Source organism: Eumetopias jubatus, unplaced genomic scaffold (genome assembly GCF_037043125.1).
Source record: "Eumetopias jubatus isolate StellerSeaLion01/CBP00866 unplaced genomic scaffold, mEumJub1_p1.0 scaffold_1, whole genome shotgun sequence".
Taxonomy (NCBI): domain Eukaryota; kingdom Metazoa; phylum Chordata; class Mammalia; order Carnivora; family Otariidae; genus Eumetopias; species Eumetopias jubatus.
The window spans coordinates 131,256,320-131,270,702 of NW_028274807.1; the positions used below are offsets into that span (position 1 = coordinate 131,256,320).

A 14,383-nucleotide genomic window follows, 5' to 3' on the forward strand; every position below is an offset into this window, starting at 1 on the left:
GTAAGCCACTCACAAAAATACAAATACTGTATGATTCCATTAATACGAGGTACTTGGAGTCAAATCATGAAGACATTAAGTAGAATGGCGGTTGCAAGGGGCAAGGTTGGGGGGATGGAAGGTTATTGTTTCATGGGTACTGAATTTCAGTTTTGCTGAAAAGAGTTTATGGAATCAGTGCACAACATTATGAAAGAATTTAATACACTGAAATGTACACTTAAAAGTGGTAAATTTTATGTTATGTCTATTTTACCACAGTAAAAAGGAGAACACTGCCTCCTTACAATTAATAAAATTAAAAATCGCTTGCCTTAAAATCAGAGTAACCAGGTGAGGCATGATCATGCTGCCTCAGCTGGTCCTAGGAGATACACATCCTCCCTGCAGCAGCCCAAGGAGGGATGGAGGGCAGGGCCACCAGGGGAAATACAGGGAGAAACTTTTATTTTTCCACGCAAATCTTTCCTCTCCCAAACTGCAATGTGACTTTTAGCGTATCCCTAGAGTTGACCAATTACACATTAAATCCATATTAACTTCATTGCTTTACACGTGAAAGTGTTCCAAATATTCTTTTGAAGTCAGGTTTTGGCAGGTTAAAATAATTAACTCAGATCATGTGCTTGCTGTGGGTGGGACATATGGGACATGGATTATAAATGATATTTTTATTTTTTAATTATTTTTTTAAGATTTTATTTATTTACTTGAGAGAGAGAGAGAGAGAGAGAGCGCACATGAGAGCGGGGAGGGTCAGAGGGAGAAGCAGACTCCCCGCCGAGCAGGGAGCCCGATGCGGGGCTCGATCCCAGGCCTCCAGGATCACGACCTGAGCCGAAGGCAGTGGCTCAACCGACCGAGCCACCCAGGCGCCCTGTCAATGATATTTTAAATAGAACATGTGAGGCTCACAAAATTAAGAGAACTAAATTTTCTTTATTCAGGTGCCTCTCATAATTTTTACTGAGGGGGTAAAAAAATATTAATTCCTTACCCGATTTTGTTCTTTTGGCTCTACCTGATGAGGCAGAAACTACCTATTGTCCAGTTATGACTAGTACCTTTGTGTGTGTGTGTACATGGAGTTAACCACATTCTCTCTATCCTCGGCTCTCTCTTCTGTAAAATTGGGAGGTAATGAGAGCACTGACCTCATAGAGTCTTTGAGGATTAAAGGGAGTTAATATATGTAAAATACTGAAAATAGAGGAAACGTATGGAAAGTTCTACAACCTTCAGCACAGCACTTTGCAATCATCCACAGGAGAACATGTTCATCCTAGGATACATTTGAAGCTGGATTTATCTATAGCAAATTTCATTTCGGATTTGGTACTCAATGACTCTTAGACTAATTCTTTTCAATCTTTAATATACACACAAATCACCTGGGGTATATTAAGTGCAGTCTAATTTTGGAGGTCTGGGGTGAGGCCTGAGCTCTGGCATGTCTAACAAGCTCCCAGGGGATGACTATGCAGCTGGTCCACCGACCACACTTTGAATGGCAAGGATGTAGACAACCCATCTCATGCCCTTCTACCTCTGAATAGTTTCCAATCCCTCTAGGAAAGGCTGTGAAACACTTTACTATTTCCCTGCTCTAAGGCAGTTTTAACAGACGGCAGCATGGTTAGATGCGTATTTGGTAACAGTCCAAAAGACCTCTGCCCCACATGGAGTGGGATGCAGGGAGAAGAGAGGCAGGATGGCAGACAGGTTTCCAACACAGCTTTCTCATCTCCCTCGGTCAGTTCTGTACAGAGTGGCTTCATTCTTCTGTTTAGAGCTAATTCTTAAGACTATTAGGTATCACTTTATCCTACTGTAAACATTAGCACTTATTTTTAAAACCAAATATAAATTAATTTTGTTATTATGAGTGCTCTCTTCCGTAACTTTTGATAAACAGAGGCTGTGTATAAATTTCAGAGAAAAGATGCTTTTCAAACATAAATGCAATAAAAAGAAGGATAAAGTAGGACATGTCCATAATCCATGGTATTTAAATTCATCCCGGATCTTCTGAATATATTTTTACAATAATCATAATAAGTAATATTTATTAAATATGTTTAGCTTTTAGAAATGTGGTTTTGTGCCTATTGCCATTTCTTTTTTTTTTTTTAAAGATTTTATTTATTTATTTGAGAGACAGTGAGAGAGAGAGAGCGAGCACATGAGAGGGGGGAGGGTCAGAGGGAGAAGCAGACTCCCTGCTGAGCAGGGAGCCTGATGCGGGACTCGATCCCGGGACTCCAGGATCATGACCTGAGCCGAAGGCAGTCGATTAACCAACTGAGCCACCGAGGCGCCCAGCCTATTGCCATTTCAACATTGTGAGCTATTTTAATCTAACTGTGCCTTTCTAGAAGTTGTTTACAAAAAAACAATAAATAAACAGAAAAGATAAGAATGGTGCCGGAAGATAGGATCATGTACTACAAATTCTAAGTAAACTGAATAAATTTATAATCCTGAAATAATTATACTGGAAATTAAAATGTTTAACCAGGACAACCTCACACAGGTATAACCAGAGGAAGAATAAAACCTTACTTGCATAGTTAAAAACCTTATTATTTACAAAAATCCTATAACTCCTCCCTTAAATAAATAATTATAGACATATGGTATGTCTCAGGAACTTCCTAGCCTTTAAAAATTCAAAAGGTATAAAGATGTTAAGCATAGTTATTAAGACAATTGCTTATCTGTTGAACATTTTAACTGGGCGAAAAAAGGTCTCTTCTAGAAGGGACTGTGGTGCTCTAATTAAATGGCATCTGTGGAGAAATGTCCCCATCTTTTGGATTTTGAGGCTCTATCATTTCATGTTGTATTTTTATAATTAGGCAACCTGACCAATCTTTTGTAAACCAGAATAGCTCTTTCCTCCACCATGCCAATTAGCACAGATGTTACTTTATTTAACAAGGGTTTTTCCCTCTCTACTTACACGTGATCAGACCAACTGATGAAACCACCCAGCCAGCACCGGGGCCTCCAGCTGAGTTTCTCATACTATTACCGGCTGGGTAGAACCATCTGTGTGCTTTCCCTTGCTGTTCCTGGCACCAAAAAGTAGGCGTCTGCACAATGGCTGACCCAGATATAAGGGCCTTTGCCAAGGTTGTTTTTCTTATAGCAAAGCTAATTGACCCGTGTGAGGATGAAATGTGCACCCTTGTACCACCATTCTCTGGGCTGACTCCCATAATGTCCCATTAGGGACAAGCAAAAAATGACACCCTATCACAAATCCAAGCTAAGGATCAAGGGTGGTTTAAGAAATACTTTGTTACAATTGGTAAGAGTAAACCAAGCATTGGAACAGCTTTGATTAACACGAACACTACCGATTCTGAGATGTTGGAAATAAAAAAAAAAAAGAGAGAAAGAGAAGGAAATAATTCTCTAAATTACCTAGCTTATTTCACATGCCTATCACACTTTTGTTAATTTACCCCTTAAGCTAATTTATAAAAACCCCATTTCTCACTATATACCAACAATTGCTATTACTTTTTTTATGTGGTCACTGAATGTCACTGGGAAATGAGGTGACTTTTTAAGCCCTAGGAAAGGTCAGAGTAAAGCCTAATACATCTGAATTCTTGCAAAGCACGCAAATCCCCCAACAAGAATCATTCATAAACACTTACTGAGTGCCAGACACAAAATCTGTGATAGAGACAAGAGTCTTGTAACTGAATACTGGTAGTTCTCTGACAGTCAGAGCAAAGGAAGCATTTGCAGATAACCTAGGACACCCCTGTCCCCCATCTCAGATGCTGCTTCTGTAGGTTTGGGGAGGGGCTCTGGAATCTGCAGCCTAAGTTGGGCCTTAGCTACCTACTGAAAGTGCTTAAAGCTTCCAGAGGGTGGGAAGGAAGGCTCCACGGGACACAAGGAGCTTAATAATTTTGGTCAGAAGAGACAGCAGAGCAGAACAATGCAGAGGTATGAGACAGCACGGGTGGTGTGAGGGGACTGGAATAGTTGTGCATTCCTGAAAGGATAAGGAGGACCTGAGGGGAGGACTGATGATCAGGTTGAACAGGGTGAGATCATCAAGGGCCCTGTAGACTGCCTTACAATCATAGGATTTATCCCAGGGAGTAGTAACCCCTATAGAATTCTGGTGGGGAATCAGACACTGAGGAAGACATTCATGGGGAGCAAGCTAGTGTTACAAAATACTTGAGATGTATGCGACCATTAATAAAATGGACTTACTCTAAAATTTATAATTCACATGGTACTGTTAATTACTGAACTGAGAACAAAAAAGTAATAAAATATAATCTTTTTACACCCACTTTCCCCTAACCTATGACATTCAGAAGATGCATGTCAAACCCAGAGTAGAATCAATTCTGTGATAATGCTCGTTTTGAAAATGTGAATCTGTCCCAATGAGATTAATGGATTAGGGAACAATGGAGCATAATGTGAATTTCATGTTTGCTTATGCACAAATACATCCACACGAAATACCGGACGAATGCTGGAAACTGCATGTAGCTGAACCTGGACATGCAGGAACACACAAAATGTGTCATGCATACACCTCACAAATCTGCCAGCCACCTCAGTTACAGTGTGTGTGATGGGTTATGCCCATATCCCAAATCCATCAGATTCCACATAGTCCTCCCTCCACTACTTCATGGTAACTCACAAAGCCGCAATCTTTCTGAGGTCCACTTCTCCAACCAAGCTTCAGGATTGTATCTATTAAAGTATTTATGTATTTTGTTCATCTTTTAACATGTGTGAAACCATACTACCACTTTAACCAGGTTCCTACCTCTTTTTACATATTACTAATGAAGTTTTTGAGTGCTGTTCCCCAATCCCATTTCCCCATGAGTCCAGTAGTTTCGAATGCATGATTTTGCACAGCATGGTAATTTTGGGGGAACACATAAATTGTCTATAACAGAAATGACTGTTCTGAAGGTGACTGTTCATTTGAAGATGAATATTATATTCTGGTGATCTTTCAAGACATTTTAAATACTTCAGCCACAATGTAACATCAGGGCTGAGAAGGGTCTTGCTTATTGTTTTTTTCATATATTTTTAAAAGTTGTTCATGATCAACTGTACTTCACAAGCAGAGAAACACTCCAGATCAACATTAAGCTTATGTGAGCCAAGTTTACTAGTCTAATCAAATACAATTTACAGTGAAGTTACTCACATGCGTTTCTAATGACAGACATGCTTATTAAGAGGCTTAATAAAGCATGAATGGTAAACTCTCTGTGTAAATGATTATACTTAATATTCTTATGGTCAAGAGAACTTTGTTTTTGTTCTTTTCTCATCTTATTAGTTGTTCATATGAATGCTAACATGTTTTCTGGTACCACCCATGTTATTATTATTATTTTTTTAATTTTATCATTCTTGCCACAAAATAGAAAGGTCCAAAATTTTCCCAACAATTGCAGTTCCCTCTTGGGACCTCTACTAACCTAAAACATGCTTTTAATTTAATTAGGAAAAGTCACTTCCTTTGGGTGCTGGACTTGGGGAGTGGATATTACCTGTGTACAGAGAGAAAAACGCCCCCTTGTCCAGGCAAACATGGCTCCCAGCAGTTCATACTGCTTAGTGAACAGAGCTCAGGCCAGGCTTTCGCACCCACGTGCCCCTTCAGGGCTCTATTAAGCAGTACACAAACTGCATTACCGAACACTCTGCAACTCTGCCCCTTTCTCCCACGCTGCAGCTGTGGGGTTCCTGGCATGTACCACCTTCAATACTTCCACACAGATGAATTCCGGACACATGGGCATCCTGGAGCTAAAAACCAGGAGGGGAAATATCAGGGGTTCAGGGAAAGAGAGAAAGCTGCAGCAAAGGTGCCCAAGCCACCAACCGACTCAGCAGCTCTAGCATGAGGGAAAATCAAAAGGTGTTTCTTACCCTTAGGGTTTCAAGGCAAGGGGAAAGCTGCCTGTCTGATATAGATCTCCTCCTTTGTTTCAAAGGCCTAGAATTCCTTTGACGGGGCAAAGCCATTCCTCCTGGAATTAAAACTCAGTCGATTAAACATAGAGCTTTCTGGAAAAGTTATCATAGGGGTTTCAAAGAACAAATGATGAGATGCTAGGGGCAGAAGATTTAAAAGCAGAAAGTTGCTATGTAGGAGAGGGTGGTGCTGCCAGTGAGGGGGAAGGAGGACAGCCTAGCCGTCCCCACGGTTTGGCCTCTGGCCTTAGCGGATCAGCTGCACAGACAATTCAAAGCCCCCATCTCGTTCCCTGCTGCACACATGTGTACTTTAGGAACCAAATGACTGTCCCCAAGGCAATGTGGCACTGAAAGACTAAATAAATGTCAAATTTCAAGAAAGGTCATTGGAAGGAAGCAAATGCTGTTAATGACACGTTTAATTAAGCACGATTCAAACCCACAGGAATTTCTGGCCAGGGATTCTAAATATTTCTAACTGTTTCACTTGAGCTCTTCCCCAGCTATTGCCTATGCCTCCTGGGCAGTGTTCAGCACGGGTACAGTCTAGCAACTTCGCATTTTATGGGGATGGTGGAGATAAAGACAAATGATGGGGAAGAAGGCCCAGCATGAGGGGAATAAGTGTCTCATCTGTTCCCGAAGGGCACCAGCTCACTGTCCTAAAAAGGGCATTATTACAGTCAAGGTTCAGCCCTTCACTTCCTGTGGTTCTGCTTTCATGGGCCCCTCAGATATTCTGGTTAAAAAGAAATTTACCAAAGTATAAAGATATTAAAAGTTGGTTATAAAATCTGTTTACTAAGTTAAATTAAAACTGTCATCCTGTTAGCTGTTGACAACAGAGAGCTCTTTATGATGCTCCTTTTGACGCTATTTCTTCGCGATGGAATTATGTGTTTTGGGTTAAGGCAAATAGATGGAGATAGGGGGAAGGAATGCTCCTACAAAGATATATGGTCCACCTTCCCTGACCTTGAGCTGGTGCACGGGCAGAAAGATTGTGAACAAGGTTCATATAACACCTAGTGAGTAACTAAATGTCATGCTTCAAATATCTGAGCTCATTTTGGCCTTAGATTATAATTCCTTAGAAGAAAAACTGCTGATGTCTGAATTCATTTTGTATCTATTCATGTCAATAAACTATATTAAATGGGAAGGTATTTTAAATGGGACTCTATTTTAATCCAGCTATCATTAGTGTTATTGATTAAACAATGAGAGATTATAAATATATACTTACCAATTGGAAAAAATGCTATAATTAGACATACTCTAGAGATGCCAGTTTTCAATTCCACCCAGCAGCCATAAGGAAATGCGCTACAATCAATACTTTCCACATAATACGTGTTCTTAGGAAGTATACTCACTGACTAAAGAGAAAATCAGGTAACTAGGAAAATTCTGGCCTGCTGGGAATGCCACTGCTCAGTATCTCTCTTCCAACTACCAATCTAACTCCAACTGCCTAAAAATTCACCAATGAAACATTACTGCAACAGAACTGGCTCTTTTCAAAGGCAAATGCTTCAGGGAAGGATGAGAGAAACCATTTTGGCAATTAACACTTTAGGGACGATTCATCTAGCTATCTAGGTACATCCTTCCACCACCTTTCTGCACCTACAGTTATCTAAACTTCTCTAAAGTTTCCCCTTACCAGAGATTGATTTTGGAATCTGGGATTTGGGAATTTGGCATGGGATCTCATTCTGGCCAACCAATGAGATGGGAGGGAGAGGGAAAGTCAGCTGGGGAGCTTCCAGGTAAAGACTTTTCTAGACGATGTTGTGTGTGTAGGGGCGGGGAGGGGTGGGAGGACGACAGGATACACACCTGCCTCTGGGGCAGCCCTCTTGAGAACATGATGGGCATGACGTGAGGACAAAGCCGATACACCGAGGATGGCAGAACGAGAAGTTGGTGATGTCAATGAACAGCTGCATCAGCCAATTCTAGACCAGGACTAGCCTATCTCAGGACTCTTGTTATTTGAAATAATAAGCAACAAATTTCCTCATTTGAGATAATAATTTCTTTTATTTTTACCACAAGCAAATTGCTATAATCCCAACCACTTTACATTCTGCTAGAGGCTGTGAGGGAGAAGAAAACACCCACAACAGACATTGTTGACTGCCTACTCAGTATCCACCACCACGATCTGTCTTAGGCAGTTGCTGGAGTTTTCATAAGGGAAAACAATGGTTGTGTTTAATGAAAGAAGAAATGTTTGTGGTTCAAGTCTGATCTCTCACATGAAGTCTGTCTAGATAAAACAAAAAACAAAAACCTATGATCATCTATCTTCTGAATCCATATTAACTAAGATCTCTACTGCTTCTCTGGCATTAAGCCATTTAATGTCCCTCACACTGATGAGCTATATTCTTATTTAGTTTAATTATTACTTAACTTTTGATGGGTTTCCCTCTCCGACAATTTTACCATAAGCACCCTCACTGGGACTACTCTCATTTATTTCTTATACAGATACGTCTTAACTTTCAATTCCTAGAACATAACTGGAAGTAGATTTGGTAATGTTTAGGTTGTCTATACTTCCAGAAGTAAATATGCGTCAGCTTTTAAATTTGTTTTCATTCATCTGACACTTTTTGTAATTTTGCTGTCATAAAGAATAGATCAATGCATATTACAAAAGTAATTATATTAGTATGACCAGGGCATATGTTCAAACTACCCAAGGGCTATGATGGGTGCATGCAGGGGTCACAAAGACAGATGATGAGCACCCTCAGCGGCGCTGGGAGCTTGCAGAGGGGTGCATACTTCATTACACATCCTGTTTCATGCAAGGATTTCTAGCTCAGACAATTTTGATTTCCTGTAGTTTAGAGAGGACTCTGAACCATGGATAACTTTAGATCTCTGGAGACTGATATGTAATTATCACAAAGCATAGCAAAATGTCTTGCAGTTCATCAGGAACTTAAAAAAGTTTTACTTGGCTGATATGCTTAAATATTAGAACTTACACGTAAATCAGTTTTAGAGCTTTTTTTATGTTCAGTATTTTCCCTATTCCTGAATGTTAGCAAAGATATTCTTGGAAAATGATTTGGCAACAATTGTGGAACATGACTAACAGTGCTAAAACAAGTAAAAAATTACTTAAGAGTCAGATGAATGACCAACTAAAATAGATTTCTAGAAAACTAAGTGTTGGATGTCATTTACATTATCATGAAAAATAAAGTATGGAAAATTAAAAGTATCAAAATTCTCAATTTTTGTTTTCAAGACTAAAAAATGAAAGCTTGATGAAAACCAGGGTTTGAATTAAGTGAGCCCTAAAGGCTCTTTTGGGGAACAAAGCAGGGGAAAATTGTCTTCGTGACTAAATACAAACCCTCAAAATAACACTACTACAGACAATGAAGTAAAGGTCAATTCTTAAAACTTCCCTCTAGTTTGCTCACATTTCAGAGAGGAAGAAGGGTGATATCTTTCATAAACATATGACACAGAGATTAATGTGTTACCTCTTTAAAGACTTAGATGAGTTTTGTATTCTATTATGTGGCCAAATCAGGGGCATTGATAGGAATAAATGTGATATACCTTCATCTGAAGGAGACAGTCCGTGGATTACAGAAAGGCTTTCTATGATACATAAAAAGATGATACTGAGAGGAAATAAGTTCTATGACCTAAGATATGATGCTTGTCCAAAATATGTCTCACACTGATTTTGAAAATCATTTCTCAATGATTACACTAGGACCACTATAAGCAGATTTTGCCACACTGAGGTTGACAGCAACTACCAGGTTGTTTTGTTTCAATGTCTGTTTTCCACTGCTATTTTACCTTTTGCTAACCGACATTAAAAACTTCTTGATCCTGGGCCACTTTAAAAGATCAGTGGAGTCTTGAAATCTGCAAGATACATATAGTTTAAGGCACTGGGGATCCAAAGCAAGAGGTATCTTTGCTTTAATTCCTGGCTACTTGCTTATGTGAGAAACCGATGATGATGATGTTAATGAAAAACAATCTTGAGCTTTTCTGAAGACATGGAATGCCCCTGTATCATACCAAACTGGGCTGAAAATGAAAGCAAAATAGGCCCAAGGATGGTGGGGGCCCAATCATGGGCTCTGGTGCCATCGGGGTGGCAACTCAATGGTGGTATGTGGCTCCCATGGGAGAATGGGTTCCCAGCTATGGGCCTGAACATTTCCAACTGTGTACCATTAGGCTGTGATAAGCAACAGTCTCAGCATAAATCAATGAAGGTTATTTCTCACTCACACTTCAAATCTATCAAGGGTTGGCAGAGGGAAAGAGAGAGCTGAGGAAGATCTTGTGGTAAATACATACACATCACTTCCCCTTACAACTCACTGGCCAGAACTAGTCACGTGGCTCTGACAGCTCACGGGAGATAAAGAGGTGCAATCCTACCAAGTGCCTTAGAATGGGGGAGAACTGGAATTACCTGGCAGAGAGAATGGACTACCTTATTTCATAAAATAATCAGATAACCTATTGAAAAACCAGGGGCTTTCTCTTGAAAATTTCTGCCTACTTACTTCCTACAGTTAGAGAATATATTAAATTTTGAATAATAATTTTAATTCCGTTTCTTGGTACATAACAGGTCTACATAGAGAGTTAGACTTACTCTATTTCTATTTTTGCCTGACTTCTCAGTTTTAAGTTACAGTTATCACCATAAAGAAAAGTAATTAATTGGTGTTGTAGACTAATCCATATGCCACCAAAATATGATAGAATGCAAATGAAACATGTCTCCATATGCCTTTTTCATTTATTATTCCTTTTTCTGGTTCTTCCTAGACATGTTCTTTGTACAGGCAGACATCTCTTCTAATTTATTATGCCAATACATTCTGTTTTTGTTGTGACTTTTAGTTATTATTTTTAATCTAAGTTATATATATAACACTTTGAAGAGTCAAATGGTTCTATAAGGCCTGTTATGAAAAACAGTTCACACAGCCCCACCCTCTATTTCCTGCTCTCCAGAAGGAACCACTTTCAATTCTTTTACCCATTTTTTTATCTCAATATCTCTAAGCTTATATTGCTACCTCTTTACTTTTTCTAGAGACTATTACACACTTATTTTTCACTATGGAAGATAAAGATTTAGGTCTAGTGACCACTACCACCTGCTCACTCCCCTCCCCATGCAAACACACAGTTCCCACACCCAATATTTTCCACAGAATTTTATCATGATTTTTTTAAAAAGATTTTCTTTATTCATTTATTTGAGAGAGAGAATCTGAAGCAGACTCTGTGCTGAGTGCGGAGCCTGATAAGGGGCTCGATCCCATGACCAAGAAATCATGACCTGAGCGGAAACCAAGAGTTGGATGCTCAATTGCCTGAGCTGCCCAGGTGCCCCTCCCCCCATGATTTTGATTAGATTAAGAGTCAATAGGCTTTCATTATAATGTCTATGTAAATTCTAGTCATGGCTCAGTTATAAGGCTTATAACCTTTCTTCCTCTGTTCTTTGGAGTTACAAACTGTCCTGTGTTTCAGTGGCTTAGTTTCTATAAAGTCATCATTAATTCAAACCCAAACTCACCCCTAGTTTAAATCTCTTAACTTGTTCAAATATGTTACTTGTTCCCCAAATAGCATCTTTTTGGAGAAAAGTTTCTAGAACCTTCTGACTTGCTCCAACCTGGGCTGGCTACTGCTCTCTGGACCTGCTAAATAGCTGTGCTCTATTTAGTTTTGGAATCTCCCCATATTATTATTCTGAGGAATCTTTTTGTCCTGCTCTGGATACTCCATTTTCCTTGTTCTCAGGTATTGCCCATCCTTAGTGTATGTCCTTATTTTTGTAGATCACATCCTCCAGGGGATTCTGAGAATGGGTACGTGGGAATAAGGTTTTTGAATCTTTACTATCTGAAAGTGGCTTAATTCTAACCTCACACTTAATTAGTTTGGTGAGGTATTGAATCGAGGCCAGAAGTAATTTTCTCTTAGAACTTTAAAGGTATTCCTCCATTGCCTTGCTTCTTCTGTTCCTATGAGCAATTTGTAGCTATTTTAATTCCTGATCCTTTGATGGAAATCCTTCTTTTCCCTCAACTCTACAAATTTGGAGGATATCTCTTTGTTCTCAGAATTCTGACCTTTTATAGTGATGTATCTGGGTGTGGGTTTATTTTTACTTGTGTGGGACTTTCTAGGACTTTTTCAATCTGAAAACTCAGGTCTTTCATAAGTGGAATGTTTAATTAATTATATTTTTGATTATCTCCTTCCTTTCATTTTCTCTTCTCTCTTTCTGGAACTTCTATTTTTCAGGTTTTGAACCTCTTAGGTTGGTTCTCTAATTTTCTTCTATTTTTCTCCCTTACTTTCTATTTCTGTCTTGTATTTTGTTTTCTTGGGAGAGTTCCTCAATTTTATCAATTCCAGCTCGTTTACTAAGCTTTACATTTCAGACATCATATTTTGATATCTAATAGCTTTTGTCCTTACTCTCTGAATAAATGTTTTCTTTTTTTCTTTCTCTCTCTCTCTTTCTGAAGCATTCTTCCCCTACATAAACTGTTTTCTCCCAGTTACTTTCTTCTATTTGCTTTTGCTGGTCTTTAACTAACAGATACTCTCTTCAAGTATCTGGTGATCCCTGGCTGTCTTGCTCATGTAAAGTAGTCTGAACTAAAAGCTAAAAGAAAGTTCTGTGTGTGGATACAGCTGTGAAGGGTGAGTCCACTCTAAAGTGAACTGGCTGTTTCCCTGGACAACACCTAAGGTCAGTATATTTGTGTGTTTTTAAAAATTTATAACTTTTATCTAGAGAAAACTCTTTTCATCTCCTGCCTGAAGGGACAGACATCCTGGTATTCTGGGAAGCAAGTGGGGTGAGGCCTGGGGATCTCATATTCAGTATTTAAATATATTCATCATTTCTCTTCTGGTAGGGTGTACTCAAATGCGCCTGACCTCTCTCAGTCTGGAGACATTCTGTTTTACACTTTCCAGAGGAGTAAACCTCCAGTCTTCTGCCAGGGTGGGAAAGGGAATCTACTTGCTTTTTTCTTTTGTTTTAATTCCAGTACAGTTAACATACAGTGTTATATTAGTTTCAGGTGTAATATAGTGATTCAGCAGTTTCAAACATCACCCGATGCTCATCACAACAAGGGCCCTCCTTCATCCCCATCACCTGTTTCACCCATTCCTCTAATTGCTTCTTGAAGAGCAAGTTCCAACTTCACTCCATTTACAGCTCCTGAGCTTCGAGAGGAGTTTACAATCTAAGTCAAGTTGCTTCTTGGTTTTTACCTACTGCTGACTTAATGTTTAGTTTTCTTAGGCTGCTAAGTCAGTTACCACTTAACATCTGTTTTACAAGGAACAAAATCTTGTTACTATCTTTTCTCCTGTTTCCTTATTCCTTGAGGGTTTACCTTTAACAACCCTGACTGTCCTTGGAGTAGAGGGAGGGAGGGAGCAGAGCTAACTGCTTGCATTAAAGCTGCCATCTTTAAACGAGAGTTCCATTCTGTTCTTCTACAAATCAGAGAATCATAGTTGTCACACGTGAAAGGGACTCCAAGAGACTATGTCGTGAACTCTTCCCTTCAGAGGGCAAAGTGTGTTGTTTCATTTGTAGATGACAGAGTTGAAGTACCAGGAATCTGAGTATCTTGCCTAAGGTCCTACCCCATCATACAAGTAGACATCATGCGGTTATCTGTTCTACGTACCATAAATGTCCCTCAAACGTTTGAAAGTTTTGTTGTTGTCTTCTAATTTAGAACTAGTTCAGTAATAGCTAGATCCTTTTCTGTAATACCTTATATGGGCATCTTCTTCCAGTGGGCAGATGGATTCTTCATATTAGAATACTAGGTGTTGAATTACCCAGAAGATGTGGCTAAATGTTTTAATTTTTGTGAAGTTGGCGTAAAAACAATTTCAGACACAACCAGATTTTTAAAGTGATTGATATGCTTTAGATATGTCCTTCTGAGCAATGTATACAAAGGATCTCAGACAGTAGCTATCAATATACCATCATGTAGATGTAATTTGTGTCACTTTTTTAAAACAAGTGGTAAAATAATTCATTTTCAAGAAATAACTTAAAACTGAAAAAACACTGTGTCTTAATCTATTATTTGGTATAATGCTACTTGTTACATTTTAGGAAAAAACGCAGGCTTTGACAAAAAAGCATTTGCAGAGGAAGAAAGGACAGAGATTTGGGATTCAACTTACTTTAAACTGCTGCTGTTTTTTCTCCCAGTGCGATGCAGACCGTGGCCTTAAAATATTACTACGTTATAATAACAAAAGTAAAAAAATTTGATGAAATTATTTGTTTTAGTTTGTAGACACGTTAAGAGCTTTATAAAAC

The 14,383-nt window shown here is 39.0% G+C and overlaps 1 protein-coding gene across 7 annotated transcripts in view; it reads right to left on the reverse strand.

The window, feature by feature from the left end:
* The window catches only part of TBC1D5 (TBC1 domain family member 5), a 570,230-nt gene that overhangs the window by 41,808 nt on the left and 514,039 nt on the right, over positions 1 to 14,383 (reverse strand). The gene's annotated exons all lie outside the window — the stretch shown is intronic.